Source organism: Oryx dammah, unplaced genomic scaffold (assembly GCF_014754425.2).
Source record: "Oryx dammah isolate SB20612 unplaced genomic scaffold, SCBI_Odam_1.1 HiC_scaffold_16, whole genome shotgun sequence".
Taxonomy (NCBI): Eukaryota; Metazoa; Chordata; class Mammalia; order Artiodactyla; family Bovidae; genus Oryx; species Oryx dammah.
Genome location: NW_024070200.1, coordinates 66,878,215 through 66,903,277, shown reverse-complemented (window position 1 = coordinate 66,903,277; position 25,063 = coordinate 66,878,215). Strand labels below are relative to the sequence as shown.

Below are 25,063 nucleotides of genomic sequence, written 5' to 3'. Positions count from 1 at the left end.
CCCAAGACCAGGTGCGACTATACTGAACCCTGTCAATCATTTCCATGTGGAAGAACTCAGCCAAATGCTCAATTAAATGGCTGAATTTATAGAAACAGGGCATCTGATGGAGGGCTTCTAATGCCTGATTGTCTCCCTAAGAACAGAAAGCACAATGATGGGGAGCAGAGAGCGTAGCCTCTCAGAAAATCTCTTGCAAAGACCCAGAACTAAATAACTTGGGTCTTCACAGAAAGGAAAAAAGGCCAGGTTGAGAGAGAAGTGGGAAGAGACAAAAGGTGAAAGCGTGGGGGAGAGAAAGAGGAAAAAGAAAAAGGGGTGGCCTTACAGACGTCTCCTGCCACCTACAGATACCCAGGCATTATGGGACTTTTCCCTGGGCCTCCAGAGAAGGGAGAACTGGAACTCGGCCCTACCAGAAATCAGAACCAGAATTTGAGTTCTCTGCCAATAGGAGGTGATCAATCTCCAATCCTCAGCTCAAGCCAAGGCCCTTTGACCAGATTCCTGCGTCCAGGACCAGGGGACTAGAAAAATAGGATAGGATAGGTTGAAAGGAGGAGTGAGATAAAAGGAGGTCAACAAAATCTCTTGTTCCTTACCCGGTCGGGGCACCCTGGCCAGTTGTCCGCGTCAGGAGGAGACCAGGGACAAACGAGTCCCAGTCGTGGCCACTGGGTCAGATCTGTCAGCAGGCAAGCTGGTCCTGGAGTGCCCCAAGCGGTCTGGATGTCAGCCCCAGTAAAAATGGGGGTGTCCCTTCATGGTCGCCAGTTGTTGTAGGAAGGGGGAGGCCCCCCTACAGGGCCTCAAGAGTGGGCTTTTGTCTAACACTCAGAAATGAATTGTCTGAGGAGACACATGCTGACAAAGCAAGAGATTTTATTGGGAAAGGGCACCCAGATGGAGAGCAGTAGGGTAAGGGAACCCAGGAGAACTGCTCTGCCGTGTGGCTCACAGTCTTGGGTTTTATGGTGATGGGATTAGTTTCCGGGTGGTCTTTGGCCAATCATTCTAATTCAGAGTCTTTCCTGGTGGTGCACACATCACTCAGCCAAGATGGATGCTAGCAAGAGGGATTCTGGGAAGTGGACGGACACGCGGTGTCTCCTTTAGACCTTTCCTGAACTCTTCCGGTTGGTGGTGGCTTATTAGTTCTGTATTCCTTATCAGGATTTCCTGTCATAAAACAACTTATGCAAATGGTTATTATGGTGCCTGGCCTGGGTGAGCGGTTTCAATCAGTGTGCTTCCCCTAACAATGTTACTGCCTTAAAAAGTGCAATACATCACGATGAGTAATTTAAGTGCTGTAAACGGTGGAGCGCCACATCTTTGCATTTCAGAATAGTTCCAATGGCCTGTAGCTTTTTGTGTTTTTCAAGCTAAATGCTTGTAGCAAGGCTGTAGTCTGGGAAACAAGCACACTTGTGTGCCACCCAGATTGTTCACAGCTGTACTGTGGAGCCCCTTTGTTGCACAGCCCAAGAACTAGTTTCATGGATAATCTCCCTGTCAAAGGAGGGCCTTATTCTTGTGCAAGCTTTCAAATACCTTTGTTCCTTCCCCACGGTGGTGAGACCATTGTGAGCAGAGTAGGTGCCAAGAGTGTGTTTTCCTGGAGGGACAGTAGTAGTTCAGACAAGGTGGCCTCCTTCCCCTGAGGGTGAGTTGGGGGTTTCTTAAGTTCAATCGCTCAGTCGTTTCTGACTCTTTGCGACCCCATGAATCACAGCACACCAGGCCTCCCTGTCCATCACCATCTCCCGGAGATCACCCAAACTCACGTCCATCAAGTCCATGATGCCATCCAGCCATCTCATCCTTGGTTGTCCCCTTCTCCTCCTGCTCCCAATCCCTCCCAGCATCAGAGTTTTTTCCAATGAGTCATCTCTTCGCATGAGGTGGCCAAAGTATTGGAGCTTCAGCTTTAGCATCGTTCCTTCCAAAGAAATCCCAGGGTTGATCTCCTTCAGAATGGACTGGTTGGATCTCCTTGCAGTCCAAGGGACGCTCAAGAGTCTTCTCCAACACCACAGTTCAAAAGCATCAATCCTTCGGCGCTCAGCCTTCTTCACAGTCCAACTCTCACATCCATACATGACCACAGGAAAAACCATAGCCTTGACTAGACGGACCTTAGTCGGCAAAGTAACATCTCTGCTTTTGAATATACTATCTAGGTTGGTCATAACTTTTCTTCCAAGGAGTAAGCGTCTTTTAATTTCATGGCTGCAATCACCATCTGCAGTGATTTTGGAGCCCAAAAAAATAAAGCCTGACACTATTTCCATTGTTTCCCCATCTATTTCCCATGAAATGATGGGACCGGATGCCATGATCTTCGCTTTCTGAATGTTGAGCTTTAAGCCAACTTTTTCACTCTCTTCTTTCACTTTCATCAAGAGGCTTTTTAGCTCCTCTTCACTTTCTGCCATAAGGGTGGTGTCATTTGCATATCTGAGGTTATTGATATTTCTCCCGGCCATCTTGATTCCAGCTTGTGTTTCTTCCAGTCCAGCGTTTCTCATGATGTACTCTGCATATAAGTTAAATAAGCAGGGTGACAGTATACAGCCTTGACGTACTCCTTTTCCTGTTTGGAACCAGTCTGTTGTTCCATGTCCAGTTCTAACTGTTGCTTCCTGACCTGCATACAGATTTCTCAAGAGGCAGGTTAGGTGGTCTGTTATTCCCATCTCTTTCAGAATTTTCCCAGTTTATTGTGATCCACACAGTCAAAGGCTTTGGCATAGTCAATAAAGCACAAATAGATGTTTTTCTGGGGTTTCTTAGAGATTATCTTTACATTGTGTTGTCAGTGATGATAAGAGAAGTGGATTTGCAGAGTCTGAGACCAGTGAGTTGACAGAACATCAGCACTTTGTCCTGCTGGCCCCTTGACACTGAATTTTTCCCTGTGGCAAATGCACTCAGTTTTGGCTTCTGACACACCAAACAGACTTGCAGCAATTGTGTCATAGATGCAGTATGAATCTCAACTCTCCTGTGAGCATTGCCTCTGTCTGCTATGTGCCTGTTGCTATTCCTCAAGCCTGCAGATATTTTCTTGCCTCAAGTTAATTTGAGTCACCAACTTGGAATACCATCGCAACAGGTGACCCTTTGCATATTCTGTGACACTTGGCTTGGGGAGGTGAGGCCAAGTGAAATTAATGATCCCCCATATTTGAGTGGACATGCAGCCCATGGGTTTACAGGTGGAACACCCATGGTTTTAAGTGGCAGTTCTTTCCCAAAACCTAGTGGTTTGTCTACTGGCCTCTGGGTGCCAGGGTTACACCCCTACCTTCTGTGCTTACTCTCTGGCATTCAAGGTCCCATGACCTGAGGCTTGACTAAAATTCCTACCCTTGTCTTATTCTGGGCAGTCCCAAATGCTGATGTGATTGAGCTCGCTTACAGTCCTAAGGTAGAAGCCACAACTTTCCACATCCAGTGTGTGAGCACATGGTAGGATTGTGTTGACTCCCACAAATGCTTGGGAATCTGAACAAAATGAGTGAGCAGTCCCTATGGTCTCCTCATTGAAATTAAGTTCCAGCCTGTGGTTCCCACAGGGAAAATAGAGAGAATGCCATGTGGCATTTGCTTCCTTGTGCTTCAGCAGCTTCACTGTGTATGTTGAGGGTGACAGCCTTCTCACGGGAAGAGGAGCCATTGGGAAAGGAGCCTGGGACTCCTGTCCTCCTTGGATGGCTACAGACAGCATGTCTGGTCTTGGTTTATGAGCCCAGTCAGGATTGTGGTCTCCTGCTGCAGGTGAGAGTGAGTTATTAGAAGAGGATGCAGGAGTTGTTTGAGAGCCTCTGGGCTGCCACTGTGTTCATGCCTCCACTCAGTTGTTGCCTTGTCTCTTGGAGGAAACCATAATCTTCCTACACTCAGAGTCAGAACAGGAGTCCTTTCCTAGGTTGCTCTTCTATGTCATGTTCTACTGGAGAGAAAGGACACAAAGTTTCTCCTGATGATTGGAGGACGTCAGTCACTGTCTCCAGCATGTTGTCCAAGCCTATGTCCCCTTTTTGGGTTGTGTCCCCCTTGTATGTGAGTGAACATGAGTGTTGGGAGAGTGGGCCTGGAAAATGTTTTGAGATAATAAATATTCTGTGTTAATGGGAGAGTCTGGCACATTGGCTCTGAGGCAGGTGTATTTTGGGGCAATTGAAAGGTGAGAGGGTGGTTAATGTGTGTGAAATGGTTGGTGAAATGGTTGGTGAACCCATGGCTGGATTGGTGAGTGGAGGTATCAGCGAGTCTAGAGTACTCCCTGATTTCTTTTGGTTGCCTTCAGTGCATTTGCACTCAGCATCTGGAAGGCCTGGGGAAACAGACTCAGGGACTGTCCCCTATTTGGCCTCTCTCTGATTAACGTCCTTCACTTTGTGTCTTCATGGCAGTGAGTGTTTGTCATTGTAGCATTGTATCACGTCTTGGTCTGGGTGCTGATTATGAGGCATGAGGTGTGTATTTTCTCCCCGTCTGGCTACATTTTCTCTGTGTTGACCTTGTGAAGTTGTTCCTTAGGCCATCCTAAATTTTTTTTTTATTCCCAGCCCTCCTAGCCTTCCCTGAAGGTTGGAGTTCTTCCCAGAGGTCATTGGGTGGGACCTTGTAGAAACAGGGGAGTTGGCTGCTAAGGAGAGATTGCAGGTTTAGGGGCAGGAGAGGCTGTCTGGGGGATGGGTCATCTTGACATGCCACCAGCTGGTACAGTAAACTCATTGTCTCTGGCGTGCCTGGCCTCAGTGCAGAGAATCAGTGAGGATTGGGGTCACAGCTGTTGGCTGGGTTTTCTTGTAACACAGCTGTGGGTGTCACATTGTTCCTGGAGGACCTGGCTCTCAGTATGTCTCTGAGTTATGGCTGTGATATTCCTGGATAAAGAAATTTCAAAGCCTCATGGTGAGTGTCCCAGTTGATGTAAAGTGTCTAGCTCTGTAACTTTGGGTTTTGGAGTAGCTTTGCATGTTTTCCAAGCTAAGGGCCTCTGTCTTGGCTGTAGGCCAGGAAGTAAGTGCACTCTTGAGTCCCCCAGAGTCAGTGCAGGTGTGCCTTAGGGATTGTGGGGCCCAAGGAGCCACTTTTCACTGTGGACCTCACTTTCAGACAAGTGCCATTTTCTCATGTAAGCTCCCAGTTTCCTTGTTGCCCTGTTGGCAGGTCCATTGTGAGCAAAGTAGGTGCCAAGATTGAGTGTTTTCCCAGAATGTCAGTGGCTGTTAGGTTTGCAGGGTAGGCCCAGTTTTCCTGGGTATGTCAAGAGGTTCAAGAATTACACCTTTAAGCTGTGTCAGCAGGCACAGTATTCAGGAGTGGAATAGGAGGGCCCAAAGCCAGGGATGTGATGGACCAGTGGCTTTCTTTGGCCTGATAGTTACCCACTCTGAAAGTGTCCTTGCCCCAGTGCATTCACCCTTGACTCCTGCCACACAGACAAGGGGCAGGATATGAAACCGAGGCAAGATAGAGCCCCGTATTCCAGGTGGCACTGCCCCTTTTTCCTGTGCAACGATGCATGTTTTTCAAGTGTGTACGTAAATTCTTGCTTCAATTCAGATGGAGTCCCTAGGGATCAAAACCATCCGTGTAGTATCCTTCCCATATTCCATGACATCAGGCCAGGTGAGGTCAGGCAGGGGAGCCCCTGGAGGCATGTTGGCATACAGCCCATAGAGTGATGGTGGAATGCCCATGGTGGTAAGTGGCACTTCTCTATGGGAACCTAGTGGTTTGGCCTGGACCTCTGTGAGCTGGGGCTGCACCCTCACATTCTGGGCTTTCCCTGGGACATGTGAGCTCTGATGGCCTGAGGCTTGACTGCACTACCTCCCCCATGACTGGGCTCTGATGGGTCCTGAATGCTGATGTGATTGAGTTCCCTGGCCATCTCAGGGTGGAGGTCATAGGTCCAGAATCTGAGCACATGCTTAAACTGATGATGACTCCAAGGCATACCTTGGAAATCTAAATAAAATGAGTGTGAAAAGCCTCTACTGTCTCCTCATCAGAACTGGGATCCTGAATGTGGCTCCCACAGGGAATATAGACAGGGTGTACCATTGCATTTGCCCCCTTGGCCATCAGCAGCTGCTTTGTGCCACTTGAGGGTGATGACTTTCTTGTGGGGAGAGGAGCCTTTGGGAAAAGGTCTGGGACTCCCATCCCTGGGGGATCCCTGGATGCATGAGGCTAGCCAGAGCTGTGTTCTTCTTCCACAGGTGAGAGTGCAGGTGGAAAAGGAAGTGGGAGCCTTTGGGGGCCTCTGGCCTGCCATTGGGTCCTTCAGGCCTCTGCCAGGTCCCTAGAGGGCATCTACGTCTTTACAGACAGGGTCAGAGCAGGAGCCCTGCTTCTCTGTCATGTTCTATGAGGAGATGGGATGAATGTTAGAAGGTTCTTCCTGATGCTCTTAGGAACTCAACAGACCACCACCCCTGGGATGTGGGCCAAGCTCACAGCCCCTCTCAGATCACATCCCCCTTGTGTGTGTGTGGCAGGGAGGGGTGGTGTGGGGGAGCGGGGGCGGCTACTGGGCTTGAGACGTTGGGCCTGGAAAATGTCTAACAGAAGTTTTGAGGAAATCAAAATTCTCTGTAGAGGAGAGGGTCTGGCACTTTGCCCTGAGGTGGGCAGATACTAGAGACAGAGTATGGCAAAGAGAGTGAGAAATGCACTAGGAATTGTGCATGAACCCCTGGGTGAAATGCTTTGTGGATGAATTGGCAAGTCCGTAGGGTTCCTTGAACTCTTTGGGTTGCCTTCAGGTGCATTTTGAGCCAGTTTCAGGAAGCACTGAGGGTGCAGATTCATGTACCCATCCCCCCAGTGGGCCTCTCCTTGGATTGACTTGCTTTGTGGTGGATCTTTGTGGCAGTAAGTGGTTGGCATCAAGGCATTGTATCATGTCTTGGCATGGAGGCCAGTTATGATGCGGGGTGTTTGTTTTATCCACGTCTGGCCAGGTTCTCCCTGTGTTGACAATGTAAAGATATTCCTTGGGACATTACAGGGTCATTTCTATACCCAGCCCACCTAGCCTTCTCTGAGGTTTGGAGCTCTTCCTGGAGGTCATTAGGCTGGATCCTGTGGAAACAGGGGAGTCAGCTTCCAAGGAGAGGCTGTCTGGTGTGGAAGTCATTTTGTCATGCCACCAGCTGGTGCATCTATGGTCCCTGAAATGCCGGGCCTCAGGCCATAAACGTCACAGTGGATCCAGAGCTTGCAGCTGTTTGCTGGGTTATGTTGTGGAATGGCTGTGGGTGTCACATTGTTCCTTGAGGACCTGGGTCTCATGGTGTCGCTGGGGTTGGCAGTGATATTCCTGGCTTATGAATTTGCAAGGTTCTGTAGTTTTGGTGACTGTGGATGTCACCATGGTCCTAGAAGAGCTCTTGGTTTGCTAAAGTCTGGGCACTGATGGGACAGGCTTTTGAAAGTGCAAGCCTCCACATCAATTTGCTCAGTTGTTTTAGGTGTCGCATCTTACAACCTTGGGCATTTGATAGGCTCAGTTTCCTTTCTGTCTCTGTGTGGTCCAAGTGAAGGACTTTTATCTTTGCCTTAGGCTCAGAAGCAATCTTGTTCTGAGTACTTACCTAGCTAATGTAGCCATCCCCAGGTTGTGTATAGACTTTCTATAGTATGTCATTGTACATTTTCTTTGCTTTTTATGTGGCTCATTGAACATTTTTATTTTAGCTCTGTAAATCAGGATTATGAATTTTTGTTATTTATTCATCTTTTTCTTTTCCTACTTGTTTTCTTCACTTTTTGTCATATGTGTTATGTTGTGATATAGTTGCCATTGTTTTCAGTCAAGTGCTTTATAAAAAATTTTCAGAACCCTCCTTTCTCATTTTTAATTGGTGTGCTGCAAGAATTTTAAAAGACTCTTTGTATTGATGTGTCTTTTATTGACCCTTATTTGTGTTGTATGTGAACTTACAATATCACAGTTCATGTTTTTTTTTTTACTCTTGTTTTTTTAGTTAATTGACCTTTTTAAACCAAGAATTTTTGCCAATTTAAATATTTTTTAAAATAATAAATTACACCTAAATGTTTCTTAGTCCTCTTGTCAGGTACATCTCTTTCTTTTTTTTGCCTTCATATTTATCCAAAATGTTATATAATTGAACATTTTTTTTACATTCTGTTTCTAGATGCCTTTTTTAGTTTCTGGATTTTTAACTGTAGAAATTTTTTTAAATTGTGAATTCACTGTTTCATATGTTTGTACTACTATTTTTGTATGTTTAACCTTAATTGTACAATACTATGGACTCTAGAGAGTCTCTTGGACTGCAAGAAGATCAAACCAGTCAATTCTAAAGAAAATCAATCCTGAATATTCATTGGAAGGACTGACACTGATGCTGAAACTCCAGTACTTTGGCCACCTGATGCAAAGAACTGACTTATCTGAAAAGACCCTGATGCTGGGAAAGATGAAGGCAGGAGAAGTGGGTGACAGAGGGTGAGGTGGTTGGATGGATCACCAACTCAATGGATATGAGACTGAGTAAACTCCTGGAGTTAGTGATGGACAGGGAGGCCTGGCATGCTGTAGTCCATGGATCACAAAGAGTCAGACATGACTGAGTGACTGAACAACAGCAGACCTCTATCCATAGTTCTTCAGACACACTATTTAAGTAGATCTAGTCCCTTGAATCTGTTACCTCTACTGTGAATTCATACAGGATTTGATTTATGTCATACCTGGTTGGCCTAGTGTTTTTCCCAGTTTTCTTTAGTTTAAGGCTGAATTTTGCTATTAGAAGCTGATGATCTGAGCCACAGTCAGTTCCAGGCTGTATATAGCCTCTCCATCTTTGGCTACAAAGAATGTAATCAATCTGATTTCAGTATCTACCATTTCGTGGCCACAACTGGAAAAGGTCAGTTTTCATTCCAATCCTGAAGAAAGGCAATGCCAAAGAATGCTCAAACTACTACCCAATTGCACTCATCTCACACACTAGTAAAGTAATGCTCAAAATTCTCCAAGCCAGGCTTCAACAGTATGTGAACCATGAACTTCCAGATGTTCAAGCTGGTTTTAGAAAAGGCAGAGGAACCAGAGATCAAATTGGCAACATCTGTTAGATCATGGAAAAAGCAAGAGAGTTCCAGAAAAACGTATGTTTCTGCTTTATTGACTATGCAAAAGCCTTTGACTGGGTGGATCACAATAAACTGTGGAAAATTCTGAAAGAGATGGGAATACCAGACCACCTGACCTGCCTCTTGAGAAATTTGTATGCAGGTCAGGAAGCAACGGTTAGAACTGGACATGGAACAACAGACTGGTTCTAAATAGGGAAAGGATTACATCAAGGCTGTATATTGTCACCCTGCTTATTTAACTTATATGCAGAGTACATCATGAGAAACACTGGGCTGGATGTAGCACACGCTGGAACCAAGATTGCTGGGAGAAATATCAATAACCTCAGATATGCAGGTGGCACCACCCTTATGGCAGAAAACAAAGAACTGAAGAGCCTCTTGATGAAAGTGAAAGAGGAGAGTGAAAAAGTAGACTTAAAACTCAACATTCAGAAAACTAAGATACTGGCATCAGGTCCCATCACTTCATGGCAAATTGATGGGGAAACAGTGGAAACAATGACAGACTTTATTTTGGGGGATTCCAAAATCACTGCAGATGGTGACTGCAGCCGTGAAATTAAAAGACGCTTGGTCCTTGGAAGAAAAGCTATGACTAACCTAGACAGTGTATTAAAAAGCAGAGACATTACTTTGCCAACAAAGGTCCATCTAGTCAAAGCTGTGGTTTTTCCAGTGGTCATATATGGATGTGAGAGTTTGACATATAGAAAGCTGAGCACTAAAGAATTGATGCTTTTGAACTGTGTTGTTGGAGAAGACTCTTGAGAGTCCCTTGGACTGCAAAGAGATCTAGCCAGTCCATCCTAAAGGAAATCAGTCCTGAATATTCATTGGAAGGACTGATGCTGAAGCTGAAACTCCAATACTTTAGCTACTTGATGCAAAGAACTGACTCATTTGAAAAGACCCTGATGCTGGGGAAGATTGAAGGCAGGAGGAGAAGGGGATGACAGGATGAGATGGTTGGATGGTATCACCGACTCAATGGACATGAGCTTGAGTAAACTCTGGGATTTGATGATAGACAGGGAAGCCTGGCATGCTGCAGTCCATGGGGTCACAAAGAGTCAGACACGACTGAGCGCCTGAACTGAACTGATGTCCATGTGTAAAGTCATCTCTTGTGTTGTTGAAAAAGGGTATTTGCTATGACTAGTGCATTTTCTTGGCAGAATTCAGTTAGGCTTTGTCCTGCTTCGTTTTGTTCTCCAAAGCCAAACTTACCTGTTACTACTCCAGGTGTCTCTTGACTTCCTACTTTGGCATTCTAATCCCTGATGATGAATAGAATATCTTTTTAAAGTATTAGTTCTAGGAGGTCTTCTAGGTCTTCATAGAACTGGTCAGTCAGCTTCCTCTGCATCCGTGGTAAGGGTATAGACTTCGATTACTATAATGTTGAATGGCTTGCCTTGGAAACAAATCAGGATGTTTCTGTCATTTTTGAGGTTGCATGAGGGCTACTCCATTTCTTTTATGGGATTCTTGCCCACAGTGGCAGATATAATGGTCATCTGAATTAAGTTTGCCTATTCCTATCCATTTTAGTTCACTGATTGCTAAGATATTGATGTTTATTCTTACCATCTCCTGCTTGACCACATCAAATTTCCCTTGATCCATGGGCCTAACATTCCAAGTCCCAATGCAATACTGTTCTTTGCAGCATCAAATTTTAGTTTAATCACCAGACAATTCCACAACTGAGCAGTGTATCCACTTTGGCCCAGCCGCTTCATTCATTCTGAGGCTGCTCATTCTGGAGCAGTTCTCCTCCACTCTTCCCCAGTAGCATATTGGACACCTTCAGACCTGAGGCACTCATCTTTTGGTGTCATATTTTTGGCTTTTTATACAGTTCATGAGGCAAGTATGCTGGGGTGGTTTACCATTCCCTCCTCTCAGTGGTCATGTATGGTTGTGAGAACTGGACTGTAAAGAAGGCAGAATGCCAAAAAATTGATGCCTTCAAACTGTTGTGCTAGAAAAGACTCCTGAAATTCCTTGGACAGCAAGGAGATCAAACCAGTCAGTCTTAAGGGAGATCAACCCTGTAAAGACTGATACTCAAGCTGAAGCCCCAGTATTTTGGCCATCTGATGTGAATAGGCAACTCATTAGAAAAGTCCCTGATTTGGGGAAAGATTGAGGGCAGAGGAGAAGAGGGCATCAGAGGATGAGGTGGCTGGATGGCGTCACCAGTGCAATGAGCATGAACTCGGGCAAACTCCAGGAGATGGTGAGGGGCATGAAGGCCTGGTGTGCTACATACCGTCCATGGGGTCGCAAAGAGTTACATGACTAGGCAACTGAACAACAGCAGCAACCTTACTTTATTAGTATTCTTTTTAACGAGTGATTTAATATCTAGGTATCTTATTTTTTCACACAGATCCTTTGTGGGATTTGAGATAATTTTTTGTTTTTAAATTTTTTCAATCTTTTGATCTGCACTCATTTCACTTAATATCTTCCATGTTTTGTGCTCTCTAATAATGACCCTGTCTGGTAAACTTTCCTTACTTATTATACAATTCCATTTTCATTTCATTTATTTAATTTATATTGTTATTTACTGGAGGTTTGTCTTCATTTTTTTTTAAAGATATTTTATATTCACACTTCAAATATTTCATAAGTATTTTATTATTTATTCTGATAACTGTATTGTTTCACCTTTTGTTTCTTTCATTGATTTTCTATTCACATTCTTTTCATGATTACTTTTCTTCTGTAATGGGTCATCTTTTCATTTCTATCTGGAAGTTTTTTATTGTAGTATAGTTGATAAATAATATTGTGCCAATTTCTTTATATAGCAGAGTGACTCAGTTATACACATATATATATTTTTATACTCTTGCCATTATGATTCATCACAGAATATTGAATATAATTTCCTATGTTATACATTTAGGACCTTGTCTATCGATTCCAAATATAATAGTTTATGTCTACCAACCCCAAACTCCCAGTTCATCCCTTTCCCTCCTCTCCTTCCCCTTGGCAGCCACAAGTTTGTTCTCTATATCTGTGCGTGTCTTTCTGTTTTGTAGATAGATTCATTTGTGCCTTATTTCAATTCCACATGTAGGTGATATTTTCTACTTGTCTATCTCTTTCTGACTTAACTTTATTTAGTATGATAGTCTCTAGTTGTAGCTCTGTTGGGCAGTTTTTATATTAAATTACCCAATTTCTATGACCATTTTTATTTTAGTTCTTAAACCCTGTTTTGGTTTAATTCAATGTCTTACGTCTTTCTAGTCTGTGGTTTTGTTTGCAGTCCGGTTGTCAGAGCTGATCTGTTGCTATTTTGGTCCCTTGGTCTCTTTGATTTTGCTCAGTCTTCATGTAGCTCCTACTAGTCATGCCGAAGATGTTAGAAGGTTTTTTCTACACTGAATTCTCTCTCTGGAGTAAGAGAGATTCTACATACAGAAATGAATAGTTTCTGTTAGCTCAGGCAGCTCAGTTTCATGGTGTGACCTGATCTATGTCACCTGGCTTTTAGCCATCTTAGGTACAGAGGGAGATTCTCTAGTCTAGAAGGAGATTATCTAGTCCAGACATTTTTAAGACTTAAGGAGAATCCCTGCAGTGTAGGGATTCCTACGCCAGTTGATCAGTGAAATTGTTACCCCCAAATTTCGCTTTTCCTCTATTTTTATAGTTCAATTTAGAATCACACTTGATTTCTTATGAAAGAATTATATTTGTTTCACCTTGAGAAGTGAAATGATGGAGAATATCTGACTAAATCTGCCATTCAAACCTCACAGTTCATTGGAGACTCTCACACTGGTAAGCATTTTGTCCTGAGAATACTGACATTAGAGTGTTGTAACATTCCAATGATAATAAAACTCTGGCCAAGCCAGTTAACTGATACTAGATCATTGACTGTGATGACATAGTCTCCATCATTTAAAACTGCTGATTATTGTGTCTGAGGGTGTTCGAATCCTGAGTGCTCAGTCTCTGCTACATAACTTACTGTCCTACTACAAATGTACCTGTATTGGTGATGAGTTCAGAGTGGGTCTCAGAGGAATCTGAATAAAATGACTGACAAAATTACTTCTGTGAGGTGAGGTCCAGCACAAGGGACTATACTAAGCTATGGAGGGAGTTCAGTTGGTTAAGTAATATCAATAGTGACTACCATGTTTAAAGTTAACAAATAACTTTGACAAATTTTACAGTTGCCTATAAACATCTGATTTGGTGGCAGAAAATACTGGACAGTATATGCTCTAATGGAGGGTAGAGATTAACATAATGTTGGAATAACATCAGAAACATTTTAGGAGACAAATACATTATTTTATTTCAAATGAGGGTACATTTGTGAATTCTACCATTTTGTTTCTAGTAGACCAGTGGACACATTTACCTCTTATCTTTCCACATTTTACTTTGTTCTTTCATGTAGCGTGGATCTAGTATTGAGTTTCATATGAAAGAGAAGTGACATAAAGGACAAGATTGAGAATAAGTTAGCCTTTTCATCTTTGAGATTCGTTCTCAAGCTGGTAAACATTTTGTCCTGAAAATACTCTATTCTTCTTAAAGGTCATATAATATTGAGGTCAATATTAGAGGTAAATAATGGTAAGTCTTTGACTATTCTGGTCAGCCTTGGAGCCTTGGGAAGTATATGGTCTCCAAGACTGAATATGGTAGGTCAGTATGTCTGTGGGTGATGTACTCCTGAATGCCTGGTCTGTTGTTTAACTGAGGTTTGAAATACCCCTTTAGTAATGTGCCTGGATTGATGACTGAATAATTTTTTTATTCAGAAAATCTGAATAAAATGAGTGACCTAATCAATTCTGTGAAGCTGAGGGCCAGAACCCACCTTGTACAAAATATATGGAGGGAGAGTTGAGTTTTTTCATCTGTGAGGTATCAGTAGAGACTATTATATTTGAAAGTTCACCAACGTGCAAGTGTTTGATAAACTGAATTATGCAGATGGCTGTACTTCTACAGTGTTGGGATAATATTGAAACTCTCTTGAGTGCTCATGTGGCAGCACTAGACTCTAGAGAACCAGCACATGAGTGCTGAAAATGTGGGGTGCAGTTATGCCTACACATCTTTTAGCTGCTGGAATCTTCTGAGTGACAGTCTCTTTAGGGCAATTAGATGGTCAAAATTCAAAGAGATGAAAGGTTTTTATTCTTCACTTCTATATTAAACGAAACAATTACATGAAAATTGAAGCATAGATACTGTATTTTGGAATATCTTCATAGTATTTTTTAATATAAATGAATTTATTTTGCTTGGAGGTTAATTACTTTACAATATTGTATTGGTTTTGCCATACATCAACATGAATCTGCCACAGGTATACACGTGTTCCCATCCTGAACCCCCCTCCCTCGTCCTTCCTCATATCATCCCTCTGGGTCGTCCCAGTGCACCAGCCCCAACCATCGAACCAGGACTGGCGATGCATTTCATATATGATATTATACATGTTTCAATGCCATTCTCCAAAATCATCCGTGATTCATGGGGTCACAAAGAGTCGGACACGACTGAGTGACTGAACTGAACTGATACATCTGTGTCTCTTTTGCTGTCTCGCATATAGGGTTATCATTACCATCTTTCTAAATTCCATATATATGCATTCAGTTCAGTTCAGTTGATCAGTCATGTCCGACTTTTTGCGACCCCATGAATCGCAGCACGCCAGGCCTCCGTGTCCATCACCAACTCCCGGAGTTCACTCAGACTCATGTCCATCGAGTCAGTGATACCATCCAGCCATCTCATCCTTAGTCGTCCCCTTCTCCTCCTGCCCCCAATCCCTCCCAGCATCAGGGTCTTTTCCAATGAGTCAACTCTTCACATGAGGTGGCCAGAACACTGGAGTTTCAGCTTTAGCATCATTCCCACCAAATAAATCCCAGGGCTGATCTTCAGAATGGACTGGTTGGATCTCCTTGCAGTCCAAGGGACTCTCAAGAGTCTTCTCCAACACCACAGTTCAAAAGCATCAATTCTTCGGCACTCAGCCTTCTTCACAGTCCAACTCTCACATCCATACATGACTACTGGAAAAACCATAGCCTTGACTAGATGGACCTTAGTCAGCAAAGTAATGTCTCTGCTTTTGAATATGCTATCTAGGTTGGTCATAACTTTTCTTCCAAGGAGTAAGCGTCTTTTAATTCCATGGCTGCAGTCACCATCTGCAGTGATTTTGGAGCCCAAAAAAATAAAGTCTGACACTGTTTCCACTGTTGCCCCATCTATTTCCCATGAAGTGATGGGACTGGATGCCATGATCTCCATTTTCTGAATGTTGAGCTTTAAGCCAGCTTTTTCACTCTCCTCTTTCACTTTCATCAAGAGGTTTTTTAGTTCCTCTTCACTTTCTGCCATAGTATACTGAATTGGTGTTTTTCTTTCTGGCTTACTTCACTCTATAATCAGCTCCAGTTTCATCCACCTCATTGGAACTGATTCAAATGTATTCTTTTTAATGGCTGAGTAATACTCCATTGTGTATATGGACCACAGCTTTCTTATCCATTCATCTGCTGATGGACATCTAGGTTGCTTCCATGTCCTGGCTATTATAAACAGTGCTGCGATGAACATTGAAGTACACGTGTCTCTTTCTATTCTGGTTTCCTCAGTGTGTATGCCCAGCAGTGGGATTGCTGGGTCATAAGGCAGTTCTTTTTCCAGTTTTTGAACAAATCTCCATACTGTTCTCCATAGTGGCTGTACTAGTTTGCATTCCCACCAACAGTGTAAGAGGGTCCCTTTTCTCCACACCCCCTCCAGCATTTATTGCTTGTAGACTTTTGGATCGCAGCCATTCTGACTGGTGTGAAATGGTACCTCATTGTGGTCTTGATTTACATTTCTCTGATGATGTGTGATGTTGAGCATCTTTTCATGTGTTTGTTAGCCATCCGTATGTCTTCTTTGGAGAAATGTCTGTTTAGTTCTTTGGCCCATTTTTTGACTGGGTCGTTTATTTTTCTGGAATTGAGCTGCAGGAGTTGCTTGTATATTTTTGAGATTAGTCCTTTGTCAGTTGCTTCATTTGCTATTATTTTCTCCCATTCTGAAAGCTGTCTTTTCACCTTGCTTATAGTTTCCTTTGTTGTGCAGAAGCATTTAAGTTTAATTAAGTCCCATTTGTTTATTTTTGCTTTTATTTCCAATATTCTGGGAGGTGGGTCATAGAGGATCCTGCTGTGATTTATGTTGGAGAGTGTTTTGCCTATGTTCTCCTCTAGGAGTTTTATAGTTTCTGGTCTTATGTTTAGATCTTTAATCCATTTTAGTTTATTTTTGTGTATGGTGTTACAAAATGATCTAGTTTCATTCTTTTACAAGTAGTTGACCAGGTTTCCCAGCACCACTTGTTAAAGAGATTGTCTTTAATCTATTGTATATTCTTGTCTCCTTTGTCAAAGATGAGGTGTCCATAGGTACGTGGATTTGTCTCTGGGCTTTCTATTTTGTTCCATTGATTTATATTTCTGTCTTTGTGCCGGTACCATACTGTCTTGATGACTGTGGCTTTGTAGTAAAGCCTGAAGTTAGGCAAGTTGATTCCTCCAGTTCCATTCTTCTTTCTCAAGATTGCTTTGGCTATTCGAGGTTTTTTGTATTTCCATACAAATTGTGAAATTATTTGTTCTAGCTGTGTGAAAAATACCGCTGGTAGCTTGATTGGGATTGCATTGAATCTGTAGATTGCTTTGGGTAGTATACTCGTTTTCACTATATTGATTCTTCCGATCCATGAACACGGTATATTTCTTGATCTATTAGTGTCTTCTTTGATTTCTTTCACCAGTGTTTTATAGTTTTCTATATATAGGTCTTTAGTTTCTTTAGATAGATATATTCCTAAGTATTTCATTCTTTTCACTGCAATGGTGAATGCAATTGTTTCCTTAATTTCTTCTTCTATTTTCTCATTACTAGTGTATAGGAATCCAAGGGATTTCTGTGTGTTCATTTTATGTCCTGCAACTTTACTATATTCATTGATTAGCTCTAGTAATTTTCTGGTGGAGTCTTTAGGGTTTTCTATGTAGTGGATCATGTCATCTGCAAACAGTGAGACTTTTACTTCTTCTTTTCCAATTTGGATTCCTTTTTCTGCTCTGATTGCTGTGGCCAAAACTTCCAGAACTATGTTGAATAGTAGTGGTGAAAGTGGGCACCCTTGTCTTGTTCCTGACTTTAGGGGAAATGCTTTCAATTTTTCACCATTGAGGATAATGTTTGTTGTGGGTTTGTCATATATAGCTTTTATTATGTTGAGGTATGTTCCTTCTATTCCTGCTTTCTGGAGAGTTTTTATCATAAATGGATGTTGAATTTTGTCAAAGGCTTTCTCTGCATCTATTGAGATAATCATATGGCTTTTATTTTTCCATTTGTTAATGTGGTGAATTACATCGATTGATTTGCGGACATTGAAGACTCGTTCCATCCCTGGGATAAAGCCCACTTGGTCATGGTGTATGATCTTTTTAATGTGTTGTTGATTCTGATTGCTAGAATTTTGTTAAGGATTTTTGCATCTGTGTTCATCAGTGATATTGGCCTGTAGTTTTCTTTTTTTGTGGCATCTTTGTCAGGTTTTGGTGTTAGGGTGATGGTAGCCTCATAGAAAGAGTTTGGAAGTTTACCTTCCTCTGCAGTTTTCTGGAAGAGTTTGAGTAGGATAGGTGTTAGCTCTTCTCTAAATCTTTGGTAGAATTCAGCTGTGAAGCCGTCTGGACATGGGCTTTTGTTTGCTGGAAGATTTCTGAATACAGTTTCAATTTCTGTGCTTGTGATGGGTCTGTTAAGATTTTCTATTTCTTCCTGGTTCAGTTTTGGAAAGTTGTACTTTTCTAAGAATTTGTCCATTTCTTCCACGTTGTCCATTTTATTGGCATATAATTGCTGATAGTAGTCTCTTATGATCCTTTGTATTTCTGTGTTGTCTGTTGTGATCTCTCCATTTTCATTTCTAATTTTATTGATTTGATTTTTCTCCCTTTGTTTCTTGATGGGTTTGTCAATTTTATTTATCCTTTCAAAGAGCCAGCTTTTGGCTTTGTTGATTTTTGCTATGGTCTCTTTTGTTTCTTTTGCATTTATTTCTGCCCTAATTTTTAAGATTTCTTTCCTTCTACTAACCTTGGAGTTATCCATTTCTTCCTTTTCTAGTTGCTTTAGGTGTAGAGTTAGGTTATTTATTTGACTTTTTTCTTGTTTCTTGAGGTATGCCTGTATTGCTATGAACTTTCCCCTTAGCACTGCCTTTATAGTGTCCCACATGTTTTGGGTTGCTGTGTTTTCATTTTCATTCATTTCTATGCATATTTTGATTTCTTTTTTGATTTCTTCTGTGATTTGTTGGCTATTCAGAAGCATGTTGTTCAGCCTGCATATGTTGGAATTTTTAATAGTTTTTCTCCTGTAATTGATATCTAATCTTACTCCATTATGGTCAGAAAAGATGCTTGCAATGATTTCAATTTTTTTTGAATTTATCAAGGCTAGATATATGGAGAAGTTTCCGTGAGCACTTAGAGAAAAAGGTGAAATTCATTGTTTTGGGGTGAAATATCCTATAGATATCAATTAGGTCTAACTGATCTATTGTATCATTTAAAGTTTGTGGTTCCTTGTTCATTTTCTGTTTAGTTGATCTATCCATAGGTATGAGTGGGGTATTCAAGTCTTCCACTGTTATTGTGTTATTGTTAATTTCCCCTTTCATACTTGTTAGCATTTGTCTTACATGTTGCAGTGCTCTTATGTTGGGTGCATATATATTTATAATTGTTATATCTTCTTCTTGGATTGATCCTTTGATCATTATGTATTGTCCTTCTTTGTCTCTTTTCACAGCCTTTGCTTTAAAGTCTATTTTATCGGATATGAGTATTGCTACTCCTGCTTTGTTTTGGTCTCTATTTGTGTAGAATATCTTTTTCCAGCCCTTCACTTTCAGTCTGTATGTGTCCCCTGTTTTGAGGTGGGTCTCTTGTAGACAACACATATAGGGGTCTTGTTTTTGTATCCATTCAGCCAGTCTTTGTCTTTTGGTTGGGGCATTCAACCCGTTTACGTTTAAGGTAATTATTGATAAGTATGAGCCCGTTGCCATTTACTTTATTGTTTTGGGTTCAGGTTTATATACCCTTTCTGTGTTTCCTATCTAGAGAATATCCTTTAGCATTTGTTGGAGAGCTGGTTTTGTGGTGCTGAATTCTCTCAGCTTTTGCTTGTCTGGAAAGCTTTTGATTTCTGCTTCATATTTGAATGCAATCCTTGCTAGGTACAGTAATCTGGGCTGTAGGTTATTTTCTTTCATCACTTTCAGTATGTCTTGCCATTCCCTCCTGGCCTAAAGAGTTTGTATTGAAAGATCAGCTGTTATCCTTATGGGAATCCCCTTGTATATTATTTGTTATTTTTCCCTTGCTGCTTTTAATATTTGTTCTTTGTGTTTGATCTTTTTTGATTTGATAAATATGTGTCTTAGGGTATTTTGCCTTGGGTTTATCCTGTTTGGGACTCTCTGGGTTTCCTGGACTTGGGTGATTATTTCCTTCCCCATTTTAGGGAAATTTTCAACTATTATCTCCTCAAGTATTTTCTCATGGTCTTTCTTTTTGTCTTCTTCTTCTGGGACTCCTATGATTTGAATGTTGGAACATTTCATAATGTCCTGGAGGTCTCTGAGAATGTCCTCATTTCTTTTAGTTCTTTTTTCTTTTTTCCTCTCTGATTCATTTATTTCTACCATTCTGTCTTCTATTTCACTAATCCTATCTTCTGCCTCCATTATTCTAGTATTTGTTGTCTCCACAGTGTTTCTGCTCATTTATTGCATTATTCATTGTATATTGACTCTTTTGTATTTCTTCTAGGTCCTTGTTAAACCTTTCTTGCATCTTCTCAATCCTTGTCTCCAGGCTATTTACCTGTGATTCTGTTTTGATTTCAAGATTTTGGATCATTTTCACTATCATTATTCGGAATTCTTTATCAGGTAGATTCCCTATCTCTTCCTCTTTTGTTTGGTTTGGTGGGCATTTATTCTGTTCCTTTACCGATGGGTATTCCTTTGTCTCTTCATCTTGTTTATATTGCTCCGTTTAGGGTGGCCTGTCTGTGTTCTGGCAGTTTGTGGAGTTTTCTTTATTATGGAGTTTCCTTGCTTCGGGTGGGGTTGTATCAGTGGCTTGTCAAGGTTTCTTGTTTAGGGAAGCTTGTGTTGGTGTTCTGGTGGGTGGAGCTGCATTTCTTCTCTCTGGAGTGCAATGAAGTGTCCAGTAATGAGTTATGAGATGTCAGTGGTTTTGGAGTAACTTTGAGCTGCCTGTATATTGGAGCTCAGGGCTGTGTTCCTGTGTTGCTGGAGAATTTGCGTGGTTTGTCTTGCTCTGGAACTTGTTGGCCCTTGGGTGGTACTTGGTTTCAGTGTAGATATGGAGGCATTTGATGAGCTCCTATTGATTAATGTTCCCTGGAGTCAGGAGTTCTCTGGTGTTCTCATGGTTTTTTTTTTTTTTTTTTTTTTTTTTTACAGCAAGAAGAAAATTTATATTTATTTTAAGCAATAATATCTATTCTTCTAAGATGAGGTTAATAAGAGAAGTGAGTTTTATGTAATCCTGCTTCTGGTTTTCAGTTTTACCTTTACAGTAGTCTCAAGACTTCTCCTTCTATAACTGCACATTGATAAAATATCTAGGTTAAAGATGAGAAGTTTCTCCACATTGAGTGACACCCAGAGAGGTTCACAGAGTTACATGGAGAAGAGAAGAAGGAGGGGTGAGTTAGAGGTGACCCTAATGAGAGGAGGTGGAATCAAAAGCGGGGAGAGCAAGCTAGCCAGTAATCAGTTCCTTATGTGTACTCCACAGTCTGGACCGCTCAGAGATGTTCACAATGGAGTTATACAGAGAAGAGGAGAGGGAGGAAGGAGACATAGGTGGCCAGGAGGATAAAAGGGGGGAATGAAAAGGAGAGAGACAGATCCAGCCAGTAATCAGTTCCCTAAGTGTTCTCCACCATCTGGAACACACAGAGATTCACAGAGTTGGGTAGAGAAGAGAAGGGGGAGGGAGGAGACAGGGCTGACCTGGTGAAGAAAAAGGAGAGTCCAAAGAAGGAGAGAGCAGTCAAGCCAGTAAACTCGCTCTCAAGCAAAAATGGGTACAGATAGTTGGGTTTTTGACGGTACAAAATTGGTAACAAATACCAAAAAGCAAAGATTAAAAGTCTAGAGTAGAGGTTGGATTTTCAAAATACAATATTAAAGAAAAGGAGAAGAAGAAGAAAAAATAAGATACAAGAATAAAAAAAAAATGAAGTTTGCTTTAAAAATAGGGTCTTTTTTTGAAAAGTAATAGTAGGTTATAAAAATGAAAATTAAAGGTGAAATAGAGGACGTAAAAATTTAAAAATGTTTTAGAAAAAGAAGAAAAAACAAAAGAATGATCATAAAAATAGTAAAGATATCTAGAACTTTCTCTGGTGGTGGTGTGGGCAGTGTGGGGTCAGTTCATTTTCGGATAGTTCCTTGGTCCGGCTTATACTTCTCAAGATCTATAGGCCCCTTCCTATGTAGTCGGTACTAACGACAGGGTTTTAATCTATTGCACCTGTCCCTTCCAGGTGGTTCCCTCTGTTTTAGCTTCTTCTGTTTGCTGGTCTCTTCAGTGTCTGATTTCCACCCTGACACAAGAGGGGTGGTGGTAGACACTTTTTTAGGCTTATTTGTTCAGTCACGCTGTGGGGAAGGAGGGATGCTGCAAACAAATAACACTGGCATGTGCTCGCAGTATCTCAGCCATGCTGGCCCTGCCCCCGCTCACAGCACACACAGCTCAGCCTCTAGGTTGCTCCACCGGGAACCTTCTAAGGCCTGCCCTGGGCTGCATGCATCTCCCAGGTCTAAGCTGCTCAGGCTCAGGCACTCAGGTAGTCCTCAGAGGTGCAGACTTGGTTGGGCCTGCATTTTGTGCCCTTCCCTAGTCCAAGTAGCTCAGGTGTTTGGCGAGCGTGGTCATTGCAACTTATCGCCTCTCCTGTCCCTGCTGCTCAGTTTTCTGGGTGTACAACCAGCACACCTTCTCAGGTGTATGATGACTGTCCAGAACCCCAAGAATTCTTAGTTAGCAAAGAAGCCTGTTTGCAGTTTGGTAGTTAATGTCTCTCTGGGGCTGCGATTGCCCCCTTCCGGCCCTTCCAGCTCTGGCTGCCTGTCACCGGAGGGGGATGGTCTGCAGCCGGCTAATTCTGTTCTGTCCTTTGTTCTGTGCGCGGTCCTGGTGGTGTCTTATGTTAGAGCTTTTCACGTGGTAGCTATCCCACAGTCTGGTTTGCTAGCCCAAGTTAGTTCGCTCTGGGTACACTTGGGGCATTCAGGCCCGATCCTTAAAAGGCAATGCAGCCCACACCTCCCTCCCCAGCCCCTGCTTGCTAGTGGCAGATGCAGGCGTCTGCGCTGCTTCTCCGCTGGGGGAGTTACCGTTGGGCTCGTAATCTGTGGGTTTTAATTATTTATTTATTTCCTCCCTGTTATTTTGCCCTTTGTGCTTCCAAGGCTCGCCACAGACTCGGCAGTTCGAGTGTTTCCTGGTGTTTGGAAACTTCTCTCTTTTTCAGACTCCCTTCCCGGGATGGACCTCGGTCCCTACCTCTTTTGTCTCTTTGTCTTTCATATTTTTTCCTACCTCCTTTCGAAGACACTGGGCTGCTTTTCTGGGTGCCTGATGTCCTCTGCCAGCATTCAGAAGTTGTTTTGTGGAATTTACTCAGCATTTAAATGTTCTTTGGATGAACTTGTGGGGGAGAAAGTGGTCTCCCCATCCTATTCCTCCGCCATCTTAGGATTGCCCCCTCTTCATAGTATTTTTAATCTGCTTGTCAACTCTGTCTTAAGTTTTCAACTGTCATTTAGTTGTATCTCTTTTTTCTCCCATTATGTGAGGAAGCAGTTTCACATACATTTGATTGCTGCTTCAATTATATGCTGTATTAAACATTTTTTAGATGTGAAATCATAATAAAATTCTTGCATTTTTATGTGTCTATATATATATATATATCATGACTTCTGCCCTCAATGTGTTTCATATGTGTATAAGAGCAATTCTGGTTGTAATTCATGGTTCTGAGACATGTGTATTGGGAGACTTTGAACTAATGGCTTGTAAAATAGTTGACTCATTGGAAAAGACTCTGATGCTGGGAGGGATTGGGGGCAGGAGGAGAAGGGGACGACAGAGGATGAGATGGCTGGATGGCATCACAGACTTGATGGATGCGAGTCTGAGTGAACTCTAGGAGTTGGTGATGGACAGGGAGGCCTGGCGTGCTGCGATTCATGGGGTCGCAAAGAGTCAGACACGACTGAGTGACTGAACTGAACTGAACTGACTGAAAAACTTAATCTGTATACTACCATGCTCTGAAGAGTGAGTGTAACTGTTCTGCTGTCCAGTGACTATCTATGGTGAATATTGTATAAACTTATCATTATATTAAGAAGATTTTCTCTGTCAGTCTCCCGAATTTTTCCTTGTGCTTTATAGATTGGAAGTGATATTTAATGGAAGGTACATTTTGTTGCTTGGAATTCTCACCAACACACCAGGGAAGTGCCGTTTTGTCATTGGTAACAGCTTTTGCATCTGGGAATGGCAAAATAATATATTCCAGAAATACAACCCAATTTTCAATAGGATTTTTGCAGGATTGTTTTTATTATTATTTTTAAGAAGTCAGGAATTCACATGGCTTTATGAAGACTCTGTTAATTCAAATACTGTGAGGCATTAATAATATGGTGAGTTATTCATGTTTTCTGTCTTTTTTATTTCAATAATGTTTGTTCTTTCTTTGCTTGGAATAAAACTTTAAAATACCTAAGTAAACCCCAAGAGATGACCAAACTCTAGGAGATGGTAAAGGACAGAGAAGCCTGGTATGGCTGCAGTCCATGGAGTCGCAAAGAGTCAGACGTGACTGAGCAACTGAATAACAAGTACACAGAGAACCATTCCATCTTTTGTTTGGTTGATAAATGGACATTATCACTTCCCATCTTTATATATATTTAATCTGTTACTACAATTCAAGATGGACCAAGAGCTTGGTTTCATATGAATGAGTTTATTCCCTTGAGATCTGACATGAAAGAGAGCTTTAGGAAGAGTTGTACCTCTCATCCTGAAGGGTTAGTGGGAATTTTTCATGCTGGTAAGCACTTTGTCCTGAAGACACTGACATTCCTCTCAGGGAGTATAATAGGAGTGTCATCCTCCAATGACAATGGGGCTCTGGCTATGCTAGTCAACCTTGGGGTCACCATTGATGCTGGTCTCCATGGTTGAATAGTGTGGACCAGTGTGTCCACACTAAGAAGACAGAGTCCTAAGAGCTCAGTGTCTACTACATGTTTCATTCTAAAGTTTCTTTTTATAAGTGCACCTGGAAAAATGATGACTTTTAAAGTGAACCTCACTGGAATCAGAACAAAATGAGTGACAAAATCGCTTATGTGAGCTAAGGTGCAGTCCACAGGGCACGCTAGGCAAAAACGTGGAGGGATATTCAGTTTGCTCAGCAGGTGCTGTACCCCAAACAGAGACTATGGTATTGGGAAACTAAGATGCTGACATATGCTAGAGGAGGTGAATTGTACAGTAGTTGATCAACAACCAATTAGGGATGATATGATTAACTCTGGGTACTTGGCTGCCAGCATCTACAAACCTGTAGTAAATAAACTCCGGGTAATCACTACTTGAATAATGAGTTCCATGAGAAATCTTTATAACTACACTTGAACCATTCATACATTTGTCTGAGCTGCCAAAATATTCTGAGTGATTATTGATGT

At 42.0% G+C, this 25,063-nt stretch overlaps 1 protein-coding gene, 1 non-coding gene and 1 pseudogene across 26 annotated transcripts in view; all 3 read left to right on the top strand.

Annotated features, from left to right (window-relative positions):
* The window catches only part of LOC120875281, a 137,389-nt gene that overhangs the window by 95,920 nt on the left and 16,406 nt on the right, over window positions 1-25,063 (top strand). For 15 of the 25 annotated variants that reach the window (XR_005723908.1, XR_005723916.1, XR_005723925.1 and 12 more), the window contains one exon: window positions 12,833-12,963. The exons of 4 other annotated variants lie outside the window; for them this stretch is intronic. The gene's annotated coding sequence lies outside the window, so the exon portion shown is untranslated. Of the gene's footprint in view, window positions 1-12,832; window positions 12,964-20,078; window positions 20,201-23,753; window positions 23,999-25,063 lie in introns of those variants that run through there. 6 more of the 25 variants (XR_005723923.1, XR_005723913.1, XR_005723927.1 and 3 more) reach the window with 3 other exon arrangements.
* Window positions 3,478-3,562, top strand: LOC120875703 (annotated as a pseudogene).
* LOC120875702 lies at window positions 5,954-6,043 on the top strand. The gene has a single exon (XR_005724016.1). It is a non-coding gene; the product is annotated as a small nucleolar RNA SNORD116 (small nucleolar RNA).